Source organism: Spinacia oleracea, chromosome 2 (assembly GCF_020520425.1).
Source record: "Spinacia oleracea cultivar Varoflay chromosome 2, BTI_SOV_V1, whole genome shotgun sequence".
Lineage (NCBI taxonomy): Eukaryota > Viridiplantae > Streptophyta > Magnoliopsida > Caryophyllales > Amaranthaceae > Spinacia > Spinacia oleracea.
Genome location: NC_079488.1, coordinates 29,523,817 through 29,548,967, shown reverse-complemented (window position 1 = coordinate 29,548,967; position 25,151 = coordinate 29,523,817). Strand labels below are relative to the sequence as shown.

Here is a 25,151-nt window from a genome sequence, read left to right as displayed (position 1 = left end):
AAGACATACGTAGGCAAATAGTTTGAGTAGTCTACACATACTTGCATGAAACACCCATAGTTTCCACCACCATAAAAAAATCAAAATCAATTAGCAGAAGAGTAGAGAAACACGCATGAGAAGATAAATAAAAGCCCAATTTCTCACCTTTTAATTAACTAACAAGCATCAGGCTAACAGCAGTCACACCAATATTACTACAGATCAATACAACCATATTCAACTATTTTATACAAACATCAACTGAGAATGGTTAAATGTAAGGAACAACGGAAGTAACGATTTTAACAGATAACAAAAGGAGAAAACCTAATTGGTCGGCTGCTTTAATCACAAACACACGAAGACCTTTACCTAATGAAGATGTTGATCCTACACATCCGCAACAACCTCTAATATGAATCATAATAAACCGCTAATTAATGAAAAGAATGTTGTGAAGTGCATAATTCTATTCCCACAAAAAGAGATAAAAAGAGATAGATAGATATTATCCTCAAAATCGTGATAAAAAGAGATAGATACTATTTACAAAAAGAAGCAAACGGATCTTGCAACTTCACCAAAATAGCAACCACTCATGGAAAAACACACACAAAACCCCAAGCCCCAAAGGAAAGTCAAGGGAATAAAAAAAATGTGATGGTTAACCCTTTCAAAAGCCACTGAGGCACAAAACATAATGCATTAATTATATCTTTAAAACCAACATACTTTTCCCCTCCAAAAACGCGGAATTGAATATTCCGTTTGGTGCCCAATATTCTATTGTTTCTACATTCAAAGGATACCAAATGCACAATCTAACCATCGAGATTGGCACATAACCATAATTAGAGACCTAGATTACAAAGAATACAAGAAAGATTTTGCTTCACGTTATTGATGTTGGGATGATATATTTTGGTGAGAAACCTAACCCGTTACAATCATTCAGAAAGATATATCAAACACCAAAAACTACAAATCACTCCGCACAATAAACAATCGAGCACTATACCAACTCATTGTCACTGATTTACTAAAAAAAAGACACTCAAAACCCATAGTTCTGAAAAATTGAGGTGGGGTGAGAGTTGAGAGGGACAGCAAAAAGGCATTCAACAATATATTCTTTTTCAGGTTTTGTAAAGGCATTCGATATGAGTCCTATACTATTTTTTCAGGATAGCTTAAGCTAAAAGAAGTCATAGTTAATGACCCAAATAATAAAATAACATGTTCAATGAAAACAAATATACCAATGAAAGAGTGACCAAAGATCTTACAATAGAAGAAGGCACCCTTACCAAAATATAGCTCAGAAGATTATAAACATAAAAACAAAGGAACGCATAGAAATTGCAAAAGTAAAAATAGTATACCCTTTTCGGGAACCGATGTTAGGTTAGAATCTCTTCAGAAGCCACCAGCTTATCTCCACTCCCTCCCTCCGTGGCTCCATTGCAATATCTTTACCATTGGCACCCTCCACCCTATTGTGAGTAGCACCAGAAACTCCTACATGCTACAGGCGCAACTTGAAAAAGGCCTTCCCCGGATTTTCAGGTTCTAAAATCATCACTCAAACTCCCCAACCTCAACCAGCACCACCAGCTGCATGTAACATAGACATCAACAAGAATATATAGTTGTATCTCTAACCAGTAGAAACTGGTAAATCTAACATAACCAACATAGGTGAAAGGAAAGAGAACTACTTGTCATTAAGTTGGTCCCTGTGTGCCTTCTCCCTGCAAGCTTTGGAGCTAGATGGAGCAGATGATTAGGATCTCCCCCTACAATGCGTAAAAAGAAAGCTTAGGACTCGGGAACAGGATATGATGCAGCACTCCGTTAATAACTCACTACAACAACATTCCCTCGGTAGATAAACACAATGAGTTCATAGGGAAAACAAATTGAATATACTATACAGGGCAAGCAATATACTCCGGATTTTGTATAACTTTATATCACTCCCCTACCTCAATAAGGAATTTGATACTCAATTTATTATTATCCTACTATTAATGTCTTGCAAATCAACAAAGCCACAATCTCTCACAACCCAAGGACAAAGGTTCTGCAGGTAAATCCATCCATTATCAACAACTTAGCACTTTTTGTATAGTGTTCCCAGTCAATCAACTCTGTTGAACTATTTTCCAAAAAATCAGCAACTGTAGACAATCAATCAAAGAAATCTAAGGATGCTAAATCTACAAAACACGAAAGAGAACTTAAAGCATACCTCTGTTTTGAGTTGTTCTCCTTAGGGCCCTCTGAATCACCATAAGTTCCATCTATTTCGGCACTGCGAAAAAAAAGGTAAACAAACATAAGAGCTATTAATCAGAAGATAAAAGTATATTACAGAGCAAAATCACAAGAATGCTATCAATTGTGTCATGTTTGCATAGACCAATACAAAAAATGTTTTTATTGCACTTGAACTCAGCCTTCTAAATAAAATAAGGTAAAAATTCATCCCAATACCGAAGGACAACTTGTCCCCAATTGATCATTTTCACCTTGAATTAAGGGTGTACAATGGAATCCCGCATCATTACTCCAAGTTCAAATCAAAGTAATAACGAGGATAGAGATATTACAGCCATGTCCTTGACCGATTCAGAGTACATGGACAATTTAGATGCCATAATTTTGCACCCGACATCACTACCATGATCTACTCCGTACTAAACCATTCAGTATTATATTAAATTCAGAGATAGTGTAAATGTATTATAACTTCAAAATCGAATAAGAGGCGGAAACAAGTTAAATGAGGAATTAGACATTCACTTGTAAGAATGAACTACTCCACTAATCAAAGAACATCATGACTTCATCAGGCTTCCTATATTCAATAATGTTCAGTAAAGTCATTATCACTTAATTCATTGGAGTTCAATAGAACAAATCATCATCAAGACTGACATTTACCGTAGGAACATTGCAAACTGAACAAAAGTTATTGGAAAAACCAGAAATAATTAAAACACAGTAACAAACCCTAGTTCCAAATTCTATCAGATTCCAGGAGAAGAAAGGCGAATCAAAAATTCAACAAAAGAGCATAATTCTACAAACTCAAATAAAAATAAAAACCTAAATAATTCATCCAAAATCAATAAATAGGCAATTTCCAAATTTTTAATTTGTAGCCACACAATTCAGCAAAATCCAAGTGGGGTTAAAATTGAAAACCCTAGCCTCAAAAAAATTCATAAGAAAACAATATTTTCAACCCAGTAAAATAAAAAACAAATAAAACCACAAATTAAAAATAGAAATTAAGGAGAAATAATAATAATCAAAGTACCTCAAAGATATTAAAGGAAGGAGGGTCAGGTGAGCTAAACCATCAGGAATTACTTTCCGAACACCATTGATGTAAATTATAGCTTCATTTGATTCTTTCTCTTCAATCACTCCAATTTCTTCCTCGCTTTTCAACGATCCCATTTTTATTTCACCAAGATCACTGTGAATTATAAAAAAGATGGATCGCGAATGGAGAGATGGATCACCGATTCATGAATTTCCGTATACCTTAATCAAATCCTTTGATTCCAAACCCTCAATTAAACCCTGCAAATTCAAACACCCAATTAAACTAAAAAGCAACGAAATAGGGTAATTACTTCCACAATTAGATCTACATTTTGAAAATTCGGAGTAAGATTTCACAAATAAAATAAAAGAGAGATACTCACCTTTGAGAATCAAACGAATGGCGTTGAAAAAGAAACTGGGAAGGGAAGATCAGTGAAGGAGGCATCGAGGGCGAGAAAGAAAGGGAAAAACCCTAAAAAAAGGGGAAGCAGTGAACACTGAAGAGGGAGAAAGGGACGCACGTGGCATGATCTAGGAAAAAGGGCAAATGAGTAGTAAAGGGATATAGATGGGGGTAAAATAGTCAGGGGACTATTGCATGAATAGTGAAGTTCAACTCCACACTTTTATAAGGTTGTAGATTAAAGAAATATTAGAAACGGATCTAGAAAATCCGTCTCTAAACTAGGGACGGATTTAACATTCCGTCTCTAAATTAGGGACGGATTTAAAATTCTGTCTCTAGTTTAGAGAAATTGCTAAAACACATTAGAGACAGATTTTAAAATTCCGTCTCTAATTAAGATCTAACTTTCTACAGAGAGTCTATGAGAAATTGCTAGTGGACTTTACGTTTTGAAATTGCTAAAACACATTAGGGACGGATTTTGAAATCCGTCCCTAACTTAGAGACGGATTTTGGAATCCGTCCCTAACTTAGAGAAGGATTTTGGAAGCCACCCCTAACTTAGAGACGAATTTAAAAATCCGTCCCTAACTTAGAGAAGGATTTGAAATCCGTCCCTAACTTAGAGACGGATTTGAAATCCGTCCCTAACTTAGAGACGGATTTTGAAATCCGTCCCTAAATTAGAGACGGATTTATAAATCCCTCGATAAAAGTATCGACGGATTTCCAATATCCGTCTCTAAATAAATTTAGAGACGGATGTTGAATATTACGTCTCTAAATTAGAAACGGATATAAATCTGTCGCTATATATCCGTTGCTATACGAGATTGTTTTTTGTAGTGTTAGGTGCTTAATTGATTTAATCTTTCTTGCGTAATAGTTCCCTCGTCAACCTTTAGGCTCCAAGGATATTGGATATTATGTATGCCGCTACATGATCGAGACAATAGAGTCCAGACATATGATCATTCCTGACAAGGTATTACTTCCGATGCATGATTGTGTCTTTGAGCTGCTGGTTGTATTTCTTCTGCTGCTGCATGCATGATTTGTGATTATTGGTCAGTTTTCTCTCAAATGGATTTTGTTCACCATAATTTTATTTGAGTTCTTTGTCAGTCCTGTGTGATTTTCTGCATGTTCAATGACATTGGTTTGTTTAATCTAGCTTCTGAGTGATATGGTTCGTGCCTCCATTTGCCTAAGTTTCATAGCCTAAAACATGTACTTGTGACAGTGATATGGTTCGTGCCTCCATTTGCCTAAGTTCCATAACCTGAAAATTTGTGACAGTGTATCTGTCTTTTCAAACCAGTGATCTTAAACCGTCTCCCTGTACTAAGTTAATTGTTGCACGAAGCATTTTCTGATATTTTCCCTAATTTAGCAACATATAGTTATTTCATGTTGTTGAAATACTAGAATAATACACATAACAGAACCTAAACGAAACTGATATTGGTTACACACTAGACAAAACTGATATTTTCAAACGAAACTGATATCAGGCGAATTACACACTACACAGGCTATAAGCCTTTAACAATGTATGGTTAGTTTCTGTAGTATTTGTACCATGAAAGCTTAGATGTGAAGAAAACAAGAATAAGAGTGAGTTAAAGAAATACATTTCTGCATTTAATAACAAAGACCTGATAGCTGATTCTGGAGTAGATGTTAGGCTGGTTTGGCTGGTTAGGCTAGTTTGGCTTATGGGAGTGTAAATGTTAGGCTGGTTTGACTGGTTAGGTTTATGGGAGTGTAAATGTTAGGCTGGTAAGGCTTCTGATCTTGCTACCTCCCCTTTACTTCTATCCAAATACCGTATGAAACTGAAGAAGAACAGAGAATGAGGGAAGAATGGGCGGCCACACACGTTCAAACTGATTTTCGTGGATTTCTGGTACACTATAGTTATGCTTCCTTTACACAGTAGCTAGTTTATAGCAGCAGAATAGTACACGTTCTGGAAGAACTAACAGCAGCCAGCAGGGTTATATTGATCTTTTGATATGACTAAGAAACGGGCGAGGAAATCTGAACTTAGGATGGCTGATCTGCTTTGTAAAGGAAACCAAATGGTGGATGGACGGAACTTGTTATTTAGTATAGAAACAAAGAAGTGCTAAATCACTAAAAAAAACAGAGTATAATGCTTTACCATTTGAAATCAAAACAACCAAACAAGATAACAGTATAACACAAGCAAGTGAAGCAACACTAACACCATCCAAAAGTCAACTGAAGTCAACATTGGTCAGTTGACTTTAATGTTTAAACTGACAACTACAGCAACAAAATAACCAATACTGCAAGAACACACATACAATAAGTAGCTGCTAACAAAATCCTGCAATAACTCCAACACACAACCACCAATAAACCACCCGCAAACACCACCGCTTTAGTACAGCCACAACAGCTCAAGAGTGCACGTAATGAACCTATACCGATCTGAGAAGTCTAAACCTGCTGACTTTAGAAACTGAAGCAGTACACTAGCTGCAGCAAGCTCTACATAGCACCTCTAACCTCAAACCGAAGCACTGTAATATGTTAGCACAATGAATGAGATCATAAGCACTCAGATCGTTTCCCAATGCCAAATAGTCCAGCAGCTAGATTTCATTATTCATATGCATGCCACTTAATTTCAGATTTGTGCAGTGAAATGTTCTTGTACAGGATGTAATAGTCCAACATATTTCATTATTCATATGCATGCCACTTAATTTCAGATTTGTGCAGTGAAATGTACTTGTACAGGATGTACATGCACTTGGCTCCTAAATTTTGTCTACAATATGTATATTAACTTATATTTAATTACCTTGTCTTATAGTATTTTAACAAAGCTCCTCCCACGTATTCTCATAAAATGATTGACCAGCTAAGGGATAGGTGGATCTCATATGTTACCGGATATCACCAGCCAACTAACGATGAAGATGATGATCTATATGTGTGAGTTTGGCTAGCTCGACAGATGATATTGGTTAACAAACTATTTTTTTACTTTCTCTTTTTTGACATTAGATAGGTATTTAATTTTCTTTTGGTTGTACTATACCTTATATAGATCATTTGTCAATGAATGATAAGATTTTAATATTGAATGAAAGGATTTGGACATGAATTTTTTTTATACTTCGTATATGAAATATGTTGACTTTTGGTAGATTGATTGGATATGATTGATTGTATCTATTTATTTTTGGTGCGTGATGATAGTATTCCCAAATATTATATAATCTTAAAAATTACCAAAAAAAAAATATATATTATAAAATTACCGTAATTTATAATATTGTTAAAAATTACCGTAATTTTAATAATATTATAAATTACGGTAATTTTATAATATATATATATATATATATATATATATATTTAAATAAGCAGGGAATACAGGACAGTTATCTGTAACAGGCGCTCTCTATGCTAATTGAAACAGGGAACCATATAAAGCGCCTATCTACCTTGACAGTTATATATGTTAATGCTTATTTAACAGTTACCTATGTCAAGCGCTCTATATTCCTTCTCAATTAGTTGATTTTAAGAAGGGTATATCGAGCACCTTTCTCACACCAACCTCATATATGATCAAACATATAAAGAGCCTCTTCCAACCGTTTTATAAACTTTATAAAGCATTGAGCTTGAGAGCGCCTTAGAGGCGCTTTATATAGTCTATTTTAACATCTCTATAAACCTATTTTTGTAGTAGTGATGGTTTACAGTTTCGCAACCAAAAATGGACTTTAAGACAGAAAATGTACGACTGCACAAAATATGTCAGTTAGACTTGGCATTCTGAAGTTAATTTTCATTGTATAAACAATAAAATAAACATTAGCACCTCTTGCATAAAATAAATATTCAAAGGGGAATATAAAATCTACTAAAGTAAACAATAAAAAATGTATTAGGGGAATATTCAAAGGATATTGCCTCCCCTATTAGCACCTCTTTTGTCAGGCAATTAAAAGATATGTTAAGACAATTTAGAATTGTTAGAAACCATGTCATACTCATTAAGCACGTGGCAAAAAACATCATAAACAATTCTTTAAACATGATCAAAGAGAAATGTAGTTCAATATACCTGAACTATCATAGCCTGAGGCACAGTTTTGCATCATCTCCTTCCCCAAAGGAAGCTGCCCCAGAACCAATCTGCTTTAAAGATGAAATATCATATTTCTTGACAGCATCATGCTTATCCAATGCAAGCGTAATTGTAGGAACAACCCACAATCTAGTAATCCTATACTTCTCAATAGCTTTTAACATCAACTCAAAACCAAACTTAGCCATACTAACAACTGTATATCATTTCTGCAACTAAGCGTACAAAATCACAGCTAGTCCAAACACAGGAAACATAGGGACCACACATCTCGAACACATCACCGGTTTCGCCCTTTTCATTTGTACCAGATGAATATTAGTAGAGTTAATATTCCCCTTTTCATTGTATAAACAATAAAATAAACATTAGCACCTTTGAATATTCCCCTGCACAAAATATGTCAGTTAGACTTGCCATTCTGAAGTTAATAAATCATCTTTCTGTGAATTTGTGGAGCTTCCATCTGTGAGGTGAAGTAAGATGAGATAAGAAGAATACAAGCCCTAATCCGAAACACCAAAAATCCAAAAAACCGGAAATCTAAATACATACACAATGTTCTAAAAATTCAGAAATTGATGGAAGATAATTAAAGAAGAAAAACCCTAAAAATCCAGATTTGAGGTTGTTGTTATCAATATTGGAGCCTGTTAAGAAATTCAAAGAAAAATCGGAAAAAACACATCAGAATATTGAAATTTTCAGGAGTTTAATTGGTCATTGAAGGGAAGAAAAAAAAGAAGTGGGAAGATGATAACATTCTAAAGCTATTCAAGAGGAGTAGTTCAAATCAATAAAAAAAAAATCATAATCGAAAACAATATAAAGAAAAAGACAACGAACCTGGAAAGTGTCATGAGGGAGAGAAGAAGGAAGGAGGTGGATAAGCGATTCGAACCCAAAAATTGAACCATTAGAGTTGGAAGCGACCAAAACCTTAAAAATTGAAAAAAAAAAGAGTAAAAATTAAACGCAAAAAACAAATTCCAAAAATATCTTGAAGAAAAATCAAAGACTAAAAATCTGCACATTTTCAGAATTAGAATTAGTCAATATGAAACAAAGAAATTTCAATAAATCACACATTAACAAACCAATTCAACTAATTTTCAAAATACCCAAGCAATCAAGAATTTAATGTGCAATTATTCACCTATGTCGTAGCATGAGTTACAAAAGAAATCACCAAAAAAAATTGAAATAAATAACAAAATCATTTCAAAAATTTCTAGAATTTCAATCAATTAAGCAAGGAAAATCAAGAGGAAAGAGGACAATGACCTGATTTTGAGTGAAGATCGTGTCGATGGAGTTATGAGATATTTGAGAGAAAACTCCGTTCTGCTGTGACGAAAATCCTTGAGGCGATTGGGACGCGAAAAGTGTTGTTACCGAATTGGTGGGGGAAAGTGAGGAGAGAGAAAAGTGAGAGGATAGATACGCATTCAGCAAGCAACGATATTTAACGACTAAAGGGTATTTTCGTCTTTCTGCTAGGGGACACGAAAAGTGTTGTTACCGAATTGCCCCTTCCCTCTCGACTTATATAATAGAATTAAGAATGAACCCTAGCCCACTTCATTCCCTTGTCCTCTATCCGCCTCATTCTTCTAAACTAGTTTTTGAGCCCGTTCAAAGAACGGGCGGTTGTATAGTAGTTATTTGGTCTATCTTTTTAAGTTCTAATTTTATTGAGCTTGTTATTTTGGATAAAATTATGATTTAAATAGAGGTAAATTTTCAAAGTTGAAAGAATACATAAATTAAATAGTGTATTAATATTGAGTGTTAATCGGAAAGATGGAATGAAAAATGTTGAATGAATAGATTGGTGAAATGATGTTGTATGAGGAAGATGGAGTGAAAGAGGCGATTGGAGTGGTACATATATACTTCGTATCAAACAACAAAGAAAAAATAAAAGAAAAAACCAAATTGATGGAGGAAAGAATGGATGACACGTGTCATCTAATCAATTGTGTTGACACATGTCATATAATCAAACGTGGTTTTCTTTTTTATAGACTAGGTATAGATTAAATCTCTCTTATGCATTTCCTTACTAAAAATATATCTTTTGTAGCGATGAAATGAGAGGTTACATATCTAACAGCGGTGATCTGGGCGATGACATACTTCAGCAGCGGGGATATGGTAGTTTGAAATTTGCTACATAGAGGCAGCTATCGTAGTTAGCCATGCATATTAAAGAGGTGAAATTGCTTAAGAGATGAATTAAGTTGGCATTTTGAGTTTTTTAAATGAGCATATATTACTATATACTAAAAGAGATACCAGGAATGACACGTGTCGATTCCTGGTGAAAAATTTTCCCGCCAATTTTTTTTTCCTGAAATTAATAATCTGTAGAATATTAAAGCAAATGGGCTGACTTATTCTTTTTCCTTGGTGAATACGTGGACTGTCAAAAATTTTGGTCATTTGACCCAAAACTGCCAACTGCCATATAATGGTTTACTAACTTAATAAGATTTGCTATTATTGCTGCAATATATATATACGTAAATTTCTGATCAAGATTTTGCTACTATGTTTTTTTTCCTTAAATAAATAATATATTACTAAAAAAAGCTTTGGCAGCCTGCTAGAATATATAACGCATATACTTGACCATTAATGATAATAAAACGGTTTCCTATAATATAAGGCCTTAAATTTTGGTCATAATTTCAGCAATCTTAGCAATTTTGGAGAATATAATAAAGCATTATCTTACTTTCCTTAAAATGGTCTAATTAGATTGCTGAAATCCCTGTACGCCCTTACATAAATAAATTGCTTAACATAAATACAAATTCTAATATTTTCTTACATAAATTTGGTCAGAATTTCAGAGATTTCAGCAATCTTTGGGTAATATATAAAGCAAGATTTCATCGTAAAATAGCAAAGACAATAATAATATAATATAATATACAGTGCTGATATGGAAACTATACATTTCAAAAATTATATCCATGTAAAAAACACGGAGATCTTCAGATCTTGACAAATAAGGGCCGGAAATATGACACCTATTTATTTCAGCTGCATTCTTCAAATCAGCGCCTATAAAAAAATATTTGACATCTTTAGATTAGTAAATAAAATCTTTGAAAATATTCTATGCAGTTTAAAAACCCGTGCCAACGAACCATTAAAAACCCACGAGTTCACTTGAGCATATTAAACACATAAACATACGATAGCTTTCAAACACAACAATCAACAATGGCACAAGTTATCGCGATGATCAAGGACATAAATCCTACTGCGAAAAATTTGACACTACAAGTTAGAGTTGTTCGTTTATGGACAATGGCGTCATTCAAAAATCCGGAGGATGTTTACTCTACTGACATGGTGTTGTTAGATGCAAAGGTAATCATTTTTATCTTATTTTAATTTTTATCGACAACTTTATTATCGTCTTCACATTACTAATTATTTAATTATGTTTGCCATTTCTCATTTCATGTTAGGGTGATAAAATGCAAGCGACTATCAAGAAATCTTTGTTGAAAACATTTCAACCTCTACTCAATGAGGGCGAAATATATACTATATCAAACTATCGTGTTGGAAAGAATAGTGGGGAATACAAGCCTACTGGTCACCCATACAAAATAAATTTTATGCTTTTGACCCGTGTTAATGTTTTACATGCGGCAAATATTCCTACATATGGTTTTGATTTGGTGGCTTTTGATGCAATCATTTCAAATGGCCTAGATAGCACCTGTTTAGTGGGTATGATAAAGTTCTTTTCTTACGGAACATATGATACGAGTTATAGTATATTGATAGTTTGCTAACATAACATTATATTTTCATTCAATAGATGTGATTGGATATCTTTCTGGAGTAACAAGTAGTGATGATTATATGAAGAATGGAATTTATACAAAGCAACTCACTATTCAGTTAGAGGATCTACAGTAAGTTAAATAAATGTTTTTCTATATAAATATTTTGAATTATGTATTATTAATATGTTCACGAGGAATTTCAGAAAAAATGTGATAAGTTGCCCCTTGTGGAATCATTATGTTGATGAATTGAAAACTTGGTTGGCTGAGCACCCAAATTGTCAAGTTATACTTATAGTCCAGTTTGCGAAAATCAAGACTTGGCAAGGTATGGAATAAATTGATTGATGGTTATGAATAATTTTATAGTTATATAATATATCTATCTTATACATATAAAGGTACTAATGGATTATCAAGTTCAGTTTTTGCAACAAGACTCAATATCAATTCAAATATGGAGGAAATCAAGGGTTTTAAAAATAGGTATGTAAATGAGAAGGTCTATATACTTCATATTGTATGTATACGCAGAAATGTATTATAAGAGATATATATTTCATGTTTAAATTCATAAAGTAAAAAGAATGATAACCGATAATTAAAAATATGGTTTTTCTTTTGTAGCTTTGGGAATGGAGTAAAGACTTCATCGGAAATGGTGACTCAACTAAGTAGTCATACCTCTTAGAAAAATGAAACTGAATTCCTAAAAAAATCTGAGAGAAAGCATGTAGATTAGATACGTGAGACACAAGAGGCAAGTGATTAATCTCTAACCTTTTCTTATATAATAATGTTTTGTGTAATGTATTTAACATAATACAATATATTTTTTTTCTTAAAGGTATGTTATTGTGTGACACTAGCTGTGATCGACTCTATAGAAACTGAAAATGGGTGGTTCTACCTCGCATGTAAGAAATATTATAAAAAAGTTCAAGAGATGAATGATGATGCGGGGGTGACAAAGTTTTGGTGTGATAAGTGCAATACTAATGTTGAGCCTGTTCCAAGATTTAAAGTCCAAATTTGGGTTGTTGATGATTCTGGAAGTGCTTCATTTGTTTTATTTGATCGTGAAGTGGTGCATATCTTGGGTAAATCTGCTTTATCCATAAGCGAATAACAGGAACAGGTAGTATACAATTCTATAATTTTATATTATCTTATTTGATGGTTTAAGTTTATATGTAACCATGTTAATTGACACATATATTTGTTGATGGTGATGGCAGGAAGGCAATTCAAATTCATTTCCTAAAGATTTATATGAACTTTTGGAAAGGAAGTATTTTGTTTAAGATTAGGATTACAGATTATAATCTTAAGCAAAATTGTCCAATATTTACAGTCACGAAAATCTCTGATGATGAAAAACTCATAAAGTCCTTCCAAGATGCTAATACTCCTGAAAAGGTAGTGTTAAGTGTTGTCGTAATCTATAGTATTATTTTGTATCCTTTACTAACCTTTTTTGGTGTTTTTTCATATATATAGCAGCTTGAGCGCGAGGAAATTGATGTTACTTCAAAGACTGTGAATGCTGGAGAGGTATTAATATTATTATCTTTTACCATTATCTAAGTTCACTTAAAGATTTACATCTTAATACTCTGTTCTTCCAGGCTAAGCACTAACATTTATTTCAATATTATTGCAGACCACTATCACCATACACAGTGAGGACATGGACGACACATGTTCCAATAGTTGTATCACTCCAAACCAAAAAAGAAGTTCCAAAGATTTTGAAGACGATGGGAATTTTACATCTACTGAGCATTCTTCAAATAAGTACCAGCGAATTATTTCGATTAAACAAGAAAAAGACACCGCGGATAACTAGAGTCATTATAGTTTACCTAGGCTTTTCGTTTTAATTATTTATTTTGGAACATTCCAATTATTATACATTGCATTTATATGACGTGAGGGATGATATGTGAGTTATTTTTGCTTGCTTTAAGAGAATAGATTTAAATACATTTCCCAGTTTTCATTTTTCTAATTTGGTATATCTGCTTTTATCACTTGCCCACTGGTCACCAAATTCTAATTGCTCATGAATGCAAAGGCACACTGGTATGCAGTTAAGCTACGTTAACCTTTATAATATTTATCCAATTACTTAAGAGTTCATCTGACGTTCATTGGAATAACTACTTGGTTGCATTTATTTGCACAAAATTAACACACAAAAGAACATATTTTCCAGTAACCGCATGATGTCCAGGAATATTAACTTTATTAATGATACCCATTATAGAATTAAACTACTATTGCATGCATTTTCAGAATACAAGATGATATTATTTAAGTTGTCCCCTACACCTCAAGAAAGGGGTTTAAGAGGATAAAAAGGTACCTGAGTATCAGGGGCATTATCATCAATGAAGGGTGCTGCAAGGCTGATAAATGACGCCTCACCTACACCTACAAGCCTGAGAAAGAAAGAAAGAAAATCCTATAAGTAAGATCAGAAAAATATGCACAACAGTGATATTTCTGATCAAGATTTTGCTATTATGTTTTTTTTCCTTAAATAAATAATCTACTACTAAAAAAAGCTTTGGCAGCCTGCTAGAATATATAACGCATATACTTGACCATTAATGATAATAAAACGGTTTCCTATAATATAAGGCCTTAAATTTTGGTCATAATTTCAGCAATCTTAGCCATTTTGGAGAACATAATAAAGCATTATCTGACTTTCCTTAAAATGGTCTAATTAGATTGCTGAAATCCCTGTACGACCTTACATAAATAGATTGCTTAACATAAATACACTTTCTAATATTTTCTTACATAAATTTGGTCAGAATTTCAGAGATTTCAACAATCTTTGGGTAATATATAAAGCAAGATTTCATCGTAAAAAAGCAAAGACGATAATAATATAATATAATATACGGTGGTGTTATATGGAAACTATACATTTCAAAAATTATATGCATAAAAAAAAAACACGGAGATCTTCAGATCTTGACAAATAAGGGCCGGAAATATGACATCTATTTATTTCAGCTGCATTCTTCAAATCAGCGCCTATAAAAAAAATATTTGACATCTTTAGATTAGTAAATAAAATCTTTGAAAATATTCTATGCAGTATAAAAACTTGTGCCAATGAACCATTAAAAACCCACGAGTTCACTTGAGCATATTAAACACATAAACATACGATAGTTTCAAACACAACAATCAACAATGGCACAAGCTATCGCGATGATCAAGGACATAAATCCTACAGCGGAAAATTTGACACTACAAGTTAGAGTTATTCGTTTATGGACAATGGCGTCATTCAAAAATCCGGTGGATATTTACTCTATTGACATGGTGTTGTTAGATGCAAAGTTAATCATTTTAATCTTATTTCAATTTTTATCGACAACTTTATTATCGTCTTCACATTACTAATTATTTAATTATGTTTGTCATTTCTCATTTCGCCCTCTACTCAATAAGGGCGAAATATATACTATATCAAACTAGCGTGTTGGAAATAGTAGTGGGGAATACAAGCCTACTGGTCACCCATACAATTTTTTTTTTTTGTGATTTTGACCCGTGTTAATGTCTTACATGCGGCAAATATTCCTACATATGGTTTTGATTTTGTGCCTTTTGATGCAATCATTTCAAATGGCCTAGATAGCACCTGTTTAGTGGGTATGATAAAGTTCTTTTCTTACGGAACATACACTAGAGGAAAAACCCTTATAAGTTGCTCATCAAAAGTTGCCCTTATACAACAAGAGCAACTTATAATGGTTACATTAAAAAAAAAAATTAAAACCTGCCCTTATTTAACAAGAGCATCTTTTAATTGACAAAAAGTAAAAAAAAATAAATAAAAAGTAAATGTTTTGTACTCCCCTTCTCTTCTCGCTGCTCCCCTTTTCTTCTCGTTGCTTTGCTGCTTGCCCACACTCAAAATTCTCCCCCCGAACTCTATATCTGCAGAAGCCGTTTATGGCGACGACTGTATCATCCTCAACAAATTTTCTCCAGACCTTCATCTCCACATCAAACCTCGTACCGCCGACGTCGATTCTCAATAGGTCTATTTCCATCTTATTTTGTATTTTAATTCTTTAATATCGTGGATTTAATTTCTCAATTCGCCAATTTATTAGCTAATTCTACACCTTTTGGACGGCTTTTGCTGATGGGGCTGGCGGTGGTGGTGGTTTGTTCAAGGATTTTGGACGGATTTTGCTGATGGGGCTGGCGGTGGTGGTGGTTTTCGTTGCGGCTTTCTGCCCAGTGTATCACGATCAGGTTAATTTCTCTTTGCCCTTCCATGTTCAATTAATTTGCTCTGGTTTTTTTTAATTTGAATTTAGGGTTTAGTTATGTTTGTTAGTTTGTGAATTCAAGTATTTTTTTTCAATTTTAGTTGGACAGCTATTGTGGCAATTAAGGACAACCAAAATGCATACACATTTGTATACACAACAGAAGGAACATAGGCTAATCTGACATTTTATATCAACCTTGTTTAGGGAATTCTAGTTTCGTATGAAACTATTCTTTTAATGCTCGTTGGAAATTGGACTTATAAGGTTATCAAGTTCCTTTCACCTGTATAAATACCTTAAGAAAGCATAAGCCAGCCAGTTAATTTGATGTTAATTCAATTAAAAAGTATGCGTTCCATATTGTATTCTTTGTGGTTTTTTCTCTTTCAAGGTGGCATTCAGTCGCAGGGATTGTCTTATCAGGCATTGAGTCTGTTTCTCAAATGTCCCGAGACTATACTATTGTTGTTGTTTGGTGCGCAGGAACCCTTGTGGCCACTCTTTGTTCTTTTCCTTCTTCTATTACTTTCATATTATAGTGTATAGATTTGATAAGTACATTCTCCATGTCTTTTGCAAATTTGAATTTGTTGGGTTGTTTCTTGGCCCTATGGTTGGCTCCATCTTTGCTCTTCTGCTGTACACTAATTGTACAATTGGTCTGTCTTCTTTAGTGTCGTCGTCCTAATCCGGTTTCGGTTCTCTAGCTACTGGTGGATTTTTATTCTTTTTATTTAGTTACTTTGCGCAAGGTATCTAAGGCGTATGTTCGGGATGCTTATGTTTTGGAGTTCGGCAATCAAAGATAATTTATTTTCTGATTGATTTTCTTTTCTTCCAATTGATCTATGTGTTTTTCGGATATGTGGTTTAGTGGTTATATTTCTGTGAGCATGACAAATTGATATTTGTTTTTATAGGATATGTTGTTTTATCTTTCTGAACATGACAAATTCAGAGATTTCGGGAACGAACAAGCACTCGTGTGGCATGAGACTAACACCCCTTATGCAGTATGGAAACCCGAGAGTACCAGCGCCATATCCTTAAAATATCAGCCTTCTGAGGTGATTTTTTAAAATAGTATATGGTTATTCTGTGCTATCAATAGCACCATTTTAATAATTTAGAACTTTTGTGAATGCTTTTCATGCTTTGAGCTTTAAATAGCTTCTGTTGCTGAATACTGGTATTTGACCGTTGCTCGGTATTGATTTTTACCTCCAGGATTTAAAGCATAATGGGACTCTTTATGCACATTCTTTGCTCGATCTGGATATTCAGAAAATCCAGAGTACCAACCTTTGGCTGCCTTTGGTAGAACCAAGCGTAAGCGCTTCCACTTCAATCTTATTGTGGATTTATTCCTTTGGTTTTTAAACATGGATGTCTTTTTTTCCCCGGTTTGATTTCATGTTTACGGAGTAGTCCGTAGTTATTTGGATAATGTATTTTCTGATAAATGTTTATGAACGTTTAATTTGTACAGGGAAAGTCATCTGTTTCCCTCAAGGACTCTAGCTTGTTTCGACTATCTCTGTCGGACTGTGTCAAGGCTGACTTCAGCTCATCTGCTTTGAGGTGCAAGGGATGTTATTGTATTTTTAGTTTTCTTTTGTCATGTTTTTGTTGATTTTAATTTCTATTTCTAGGTTTGTTTTTTATGGGTTTTAATTTTGCTGGGGTTTCTTCAAATGTTGTGTGTTTGTTTTTCTTTTCTTCCTTTAAACTGTAATTGAGAAAAGATCTGTTGGAATTGATGTCCAACAAATTATTGAGTAATGATAATCTGGTGTAAAAACGTCAGTTGGGTTCATCAAGATGTGATGAACTACTCCTTGAGGTGCCGTAGATCTGTTTCTGGTTTCTCAATTGCTTAGTTTTAATCATTAATACTATTTTAGGACTGGTGAATTGGGTTTGTTAGCCATTTTTGTGGTTTAAATAAGGGGTGGTATGTTTGGAGCTTTAAATAAGGGGTGGTATGCTTGGAGCTTTAAATAAGGGGTGGTATGATTGTTGAAGTCAGCCTGGCAGCAGATCAGCTGCTGAACAGATCAGTTTCTGATCTGTTCAGCTGCAGATCAGCAGCAGCAGATCAGCAGTTGAACAGATCAGAAACTGATGTGTTCAGTAGCTGATCTGCTGCTGCTGATCTGCAGCTGAACAGATCAGTTTCTGATCTGTTCAAGAGCAGATCAGCAGCAGCAGATCAGCTGTTGAACACATCAAAAACTTATATGTTCAGCTGCTGATCAGCAGCAGCAGATCAGCAGTTGAACAGATAAGAAACTGATGTGTTCAGCTGCTGATTTGCTGCTGCTGATCTGCAGCTGAACAGATCAGTTTCTGATCTGTTCAATAGCAGATCAGCAGCAGCAGATCAGCTGCTGAACACATCAAAAACTGATATGTTCAGCTGCTGATCATTACAGTTATTACACTTCAACCTTTCATCAGTTAGTTGTTAGGATAGAAAATGCCATTTTTAACCAAAAATGACCTATATCGACCCAAATGACCCATAGACGTTCATAAATATCATGAAATGAGTCTTATAATAATATAACTAATCATATGAATAATGAAAAACGTTTAGAATATCGAAATAGGTTCGTTTGTTGGTAGTTGGGATCGAAAATGTCATTTTTGGCCAAAAATTACATATATCGACCTAAATGAACCATAGACGTGCATAACGAACTTGAAATGAGTCTTATAATCATATAACTAATCATATGAATCATGAAAAACGTTTAGAATATGGAAATAGGTTCGTTTGTTGGTATTTGTGATCGAAAATGCCATTTTTGGCCATAAATGACCTATATCGTCCCAAATGAGCCTTATGTGTGCATAAAGAACTTGAAATGAGTCTTATAAACATATAACTAATCATATGAATCATGAAAAATATTTAGAAAGTTTCCTTAGGTTCATTTGTTAGTTGTTAGGATCGAAAATGCCATTTTTAACCAAAAATGACCTATATCGACCCAAATGACCCATAGACGTTCATAAATATCATGAAATGAGTCTTATAATAATATAACTAATCATATGAATAATGAAAAACATTTAGAATATCGAAATAGGTTCGTTTGTTGGTAGTTGGGATCGAAAATGTCATTTTTGGCCAAAAATTACATATATCGACCCAAATGAACCATAGACGTGCATAACGAAGTTGAAATGAGTCTTATAATCATATAACTAATCATATGAATCATGAAAAACGTTTAAAATATGGAAATAGGTTCGTTTGTTGGTATTTGGGATCGAAAATGCCATTTTTGGCCATAAATGACCTATATCGTCCCAAATGAGCCTTATGTGTGCATAAAGAACTTGAAATGAGTCTTATAATAATATAATTAATCATAAGAATCATGAAAAACATTTAGAATATGGATATAGGTTTGTTTGTTGGTAATTAGGATCGTAAATGCCATTTTTTACCATAAATGACCTATATCGACCCAAATGAACTATAGACGTGCATAACGAACTTGAAATGAGTCTTATAATCATATAACTAATCATATGTATCATGAAAACCGTTTAGAATATGGAAATAGGTTCGTTTGTTGGTAGTTGGGTTCAAAAATGTCATTTTTGTCCAATATAATTGTTTTCGCAACCAATCTAATTTTTGTTTTCGCATATGAAACTTAATTTAATTTATTGGTTTGCATGTACGGTGTTCTTTTAAAGGTTTTTAAAACTCCAAGGGAGGAGCCCTTTACCAAAAAGGAGTTGGATGAGGTTCGAGACAAGTGGGCTATTTACTTCAACGATTGTGAACTACCCTCAGTGTAATAAATAGAGCAGATTTGTAGTTATTCGTGACTCTTACATTATTTTGTTATTTATCGATTTAATTAATTACATTTGAATTAATTCGGTAATATTATTGGAAATTTGAAATTTATATCATTTTTTAGAATGTCAAGCTGGTGTTTGATGAAACAGAAATTATATTGCAGAATATTAAGAATTATATTGCAGATTTTTTTATTTTTTTTAAAAAAAAAAAAAAAAAACTCAAAAGTTGCCCTTGTTTGGAACAAGAGCAACTTATGTGCAGCTTATAAGGTGCCCTTGTTTGCAACAAGGGCACCTTATGTGCAGCTTATAAGGTGCCATTGTTGCAGCAAGGGCACCTTATAAGTTTCACATAAGGTGCCCTTGTTGCGACAAGGGCACCTTATAAGTTTCACATAAGGTGCCCTTGTTGCAAACAAGGGCACCTTATAAGATTATAAGTTGCCCTTATTAAGGGCAATTTTTGCCCTTATTAAGGGCAACTTTTGATAATTTTACATAAGTGACCCCCCCATTGGTGGCACTTACGAAGGGCACCTTATAAGCCACTTTTAAGAGCAACTTATAAGGTTTTTTCCTCTAGTGATATGATATGAGTTATAGTATATAGATAGTTTGCTAATATAAAATTATATTTTCATTCAATAGATGTGATTGGATATCTTTGTGGAGTAACAAGTAGTGATTATTATATGAGGAATGGAATTTATACAGAGCAACTCACTATTCAGTTAGAGGATCTACAGTAAGTTAAATAAATGTTTTTCTATATAAAGATTTTGAATTATGTATTATTAATATGTTCACGGGGAATTTCAGAAAAAATGTGATAAGTTGAACTTTGTGGAATCATTATGCTGATGAATTGAAAACTTGGTTGGCTGAGCAACCAAATTGTCAAGTTATACTTATAGTCCAGTTTGCGAAAATCAAGACTTGGCAAGGTATGGAATAAATTGATTGATGGTTATGAATAATTTTATAGTTATATAATATATCTATCTTATACATATAAAGGTATTAATGGATTATCAAGTTCACTTTTTGCAACAAGACTTCATATCAATTCAAATGTGGAGGAAATCAACGCTTTTAAAAATAGGTATGTAAATGAGAAGGTCTATATACTTTATATTGTATATATAAATGTCGCTCTTAGCTTAGGATTTTAGTTCATTTTATTAGCATTTTATTATTATTTTCGCTTAGTTTTATCGTTTTTAGTTCGTTTGTTGCATTTTTGCATTTATCGTTACATTCTCTCGTTTTGCGTATATTCTTGCCGTTTTCGTTCTAATTATGTCTTTTATGCTCAATTTGATACCGTGGGGTCATTTGGAGTGTTAACGTGCTAAATAATGCGACTTTTGGCTTAGACGATGATTTAAATGGCTTTATGATTTGCGAAAATGTCAAACGAATTAAATATGTAATTTTCCGATTTAATAATGCGTTTTCCGATTTTAATAATGTGCTATACGATTTTCTAGCGTACTAGACGATTTTAGAATATATTTTACGATTTTATTGATATGCTATACGATTTTGTTCTTTGTGCAGCGACGTAGCAAGGCATGAGCATATGAGCAGCCAACAACACACGCCAAGCAGCATCAGTCGCAGCACAGCACAGAGTAGCGCGCAGAACAGCCTGCAATCTGTGCGGGCGCACGAGCTACCAGTGCGGGCGCACCAGCTATCATTGCGGGCGCACCACCTCTCTGTGCGAGCGCACGAAATGCCAAAAACAGATCAGGAACTCTACAGCTTTTGGTGCGAACGCATGGTGCAGCTGTGCGGTCGCACGGTTCTGGCGCGGGCGCACATACCCTCTCGTGCAGTCGCACGGCTTCGCGTGGCTATAAATACGAGAAATCGCAGCATTTGTAATTAGGCTTTCATTACGTAATTTTCATTTCTCTTAGGCTTAGCTTAGAATTCTCTCTCTAGAATTAGTTTAGGGCTTAGATTAAAGATTAGGATTAAGGATTCTTAGCCTCAAATTCTTGATTCTAAATTCAATTCAATCATCAATTTTCAGATTTCTTTTCTCTTTGCTTTGAGTTTTGTTCTTCATTTTGTGCTTCAAGTTTGATGCAATTTCTTCATTCCAAGGTATAATTCTAATTCTTCTTTTGATTTTGTTCTTTAATTCTTTAATTACTTTGTTAATTTCATTCTTGCTTTGATTTCATGCTTGAATTCTAGAATTAGTTTCTCATTTTGATTGTTCTTAGTTTTTCCCCAATTTTTGTGGTTTGAATTTTCTGAATTTTATTGTTTCAATTAGCTTCATTAATTCAATTAGTTTCATGATTAGGATTAATGTTAGTCTATGTTAATCATGTTAATTGAGTAGTTTAGTCTAGAGGTTAGAGATGAAGCCTTGGCATTGAATTTGGGGAATTTTGGGGGAAATTCATGATTAATGTTGTGATTAAATGTGATTTAGTGATTGGACATCCATGACTAATTGAGTAGTAGTCGCGAATGCTATTTGATTGGATTAGATTGGAATGTATGATTAGGTTTGGCAAGACATTGTCAGCCTAATTCGTGCAAGTGAATGATTAGGCGAAAGCTCTTCCATAGGCTAGGTTGCTTCGCGTGCTCCATCCGAGAGGTGGCGAGCACGTCATTTGGTTTCATTCCCCTATGTGCTAGCTATGTCGTTGCATATTCCTGAATATCTTGACCTTGTTATTTCTTTGATTCGATTTCCATTGCCGACTCCCGAATCCTCTAGAATCTCTTTATTGGTTTTCTTTCGTGTTTTTAGATTAAAACTCAAACTCAAATTTGATTCGAACTAGCTTGTGAACGCATAGATTGATAAGTCAAACATATCCATTCCTATGGGACGATCCCTATGCTTGCCGCTATAGTCAATATAGCCGGTAGTTTAGGAGTTTTATAAATTTTGTTTGATTAGGTTGTTTTCTATCAACGACGGAAAATACACCTATCAGCATACGCAGAAATGTATTATAAGAGATATATATTTCATGTTTAAATTCATAAAGTAAAAAAAAATGATAACCGATATTTAAAAATGTCGTTTGTCTTTTGTAGCTTTGGGAATGGAGGAAAGACTTCATCAGAAATGGTGACTCAACTAAGTAGTCATACCTCTCAGAAAAATGAAATTGAATTCCTAAAAAAATATGAGAGAAAGCATGTTAATGAGATACGTGAGACACAAGAGGCAAGTGATTAATCTCTAACCTTATCTTATATAATAATGTTCTGTGTAATGTATTTAACATAATACAATATATTTTTTCTTAAAGGTATGTTATTGTGTGACACTAGCTGTGATCGACTCTATAGACTCTGAAAATGGGTGGTTCTACCTCGCATGTAAGAAAGATTATAAAAAACTTCAAGAGATGAATGATGATGCGGGGTTGACAAAGTTTTGGTGTGATATGTGCAATACTAATGTTGAGCCTGTTCCAACAAATCCGGGTTGTTGATGATTCTGGAAGCGCTTCATTTGTTTTATTTGATCGTGAAGTGGTGCATATCTTGGGTAAATCTGCTTTATCCATAAGGGAATATCAGGCACAGGTAGTACACAATTTTATAATTTAATATTATCCTATTTGATGGTTTAAGTTTGTATGTAACCATGTTACTTGACACATATATTTGTTGATGGTGATGGCAGAAAGGCAATTCAGATTCATTTCCTAAAGATTTAGATGAACTTTTGGAAAGGAAGCATTTGTTTAAGATTAGGATTACAGATTATAATCTTAAGCAAAATTGTCCAATATTCACAGTCACGAAAATCTCTGATGATGAAAACCTCATAAAGTCCTTCCAAGATGCTAATACTCCTGAAAAGCTAGTGTTAAGTTTTGTCGAAATCTATAGTATTATTTTGTATCATTTACTAACCTTTTTTGGTGCTTTTTCATATGTATAGCAGCTTGAGCACGAGGAAATTGATGTTACTTCAAAGACTTTGAATGCCGGAGAGGTATTAATATTATTATCTTTTACCATTATCTAAGTTCACTTATAGATTTACATCTTAATACTATGTTCTTCCGGGGCTAAGCCCTAAATTTATTTCAATATTATTGCAGAACACTATCACCATACACAGTGAGGACATGGACGACAACTGGTCCAATAGTTGTATCACTCCAAACCAAAAAAGAAGTTCCAAAGATTTTGAAGACGATGGGAATCTTACATCTACTGAGCATTCTTCAAATAAGTACCAGCGAATTATTTCGATTAAACAAGAAAAAGACACCGCGGATAACTAGAGTCATTATAGTTTACCTAGGCTTTTCGTTTTAATTATTTATACTGAAGAGTTAATCTGACGTTCATTGGAATAACTACTTGGTTGCATTTATTTGCACAAAATTAACACACAAAAGAATATATTTTCCAGTAACCGCATGATGTCCAGGAATATTAACTTTATTAATGATACCCTTTATAGAATTAAACTACTATTGCATGCATTTTCTTAATACAAGATGGTACTATTTTAAGTTGTCCCCTACACCGCAAGAAAGGGGTTTAAGAGGATAAAAAGGTACCTGAGTATCAGGGGCATTATCATTAATGAAGGGTGCTGCAAGGCTGATAAATGACGCCTCACCTACACCAACAAGCCTGAGAAAGAAAGAAAGAAAGTCCTATGAGTAAGATCAGAAAAATATGCACAACAGTGACATTTCTGATCAAGATTTTGCTATTATGTTTTTTTTCCTTAAATAAATAATCTATTACTAAAAAAAGCTTTGGCAGCCTGCTAGAATATATAACGCATATACTTGACCATTAATAAAAATAAAACGGTTTCCTATAATATAAGGCCATAAATTTTGGTCATAATTTCAGCAAACTTAGCCATTTTGGAGAACAGAATAAAGCATTTTCTTAATTTCCTTAAAATAGTCTAATTAGATTGCTGAAATCCCTGTACGACCTTACATAAATAGATTGCTTAATATAAATACACTTTCTAATATTTTCTTACATAAATTGGGTCAGAATTTCAGAGATTTCAGCAATCTTTGGGTAATATATAAAGCAAGATTTCATCGTATAAAGCAAAGACGATAATAATATAATAATAATATACATTGCTGATATGGAAACTATACATTTCAAAAATTATATGCCTAAAAAAAACACGGAGATCTTCAAATCTTGACAAATAAGGGCCGGAAATATGACATCTATTTATTTCAGCTGCATTCTTCAAATCAGCGCCTATAAAAAAAATAATTGACATCTTTAGTAAATAAAATCTTTGAAAATATTCTATGCAGTATAAAAACTCGTGTCAATGAACCATTAAAAACCCACGA

General features: G+C 33.7%; 1 long non-coding RNA gene across 1 annotated transcript; it reads right to left on the bottom strand.

The window, feature by feature from the left end:
* Positions 1-10,614: 10,614 nt before the first annotated feature.
* LOC130466851 (uncharacterized) lies at positions 10,615-24,514 on the bottom strand. The gene is made up of 4 exons (XR_008926994.1): positions 24,375-24,514; positions 14,618-14,728; positions 14,046-14,121; positions 10,615-10,937 (listed from the first exon to the last, which is right to left on the bottom strand). It is a non-coding gene; the product is annotated as an uncharacterized lncRNA (long non-coding RNA).
* Positions 24,515-25,151: the final 637 nt, after the last annotated feature.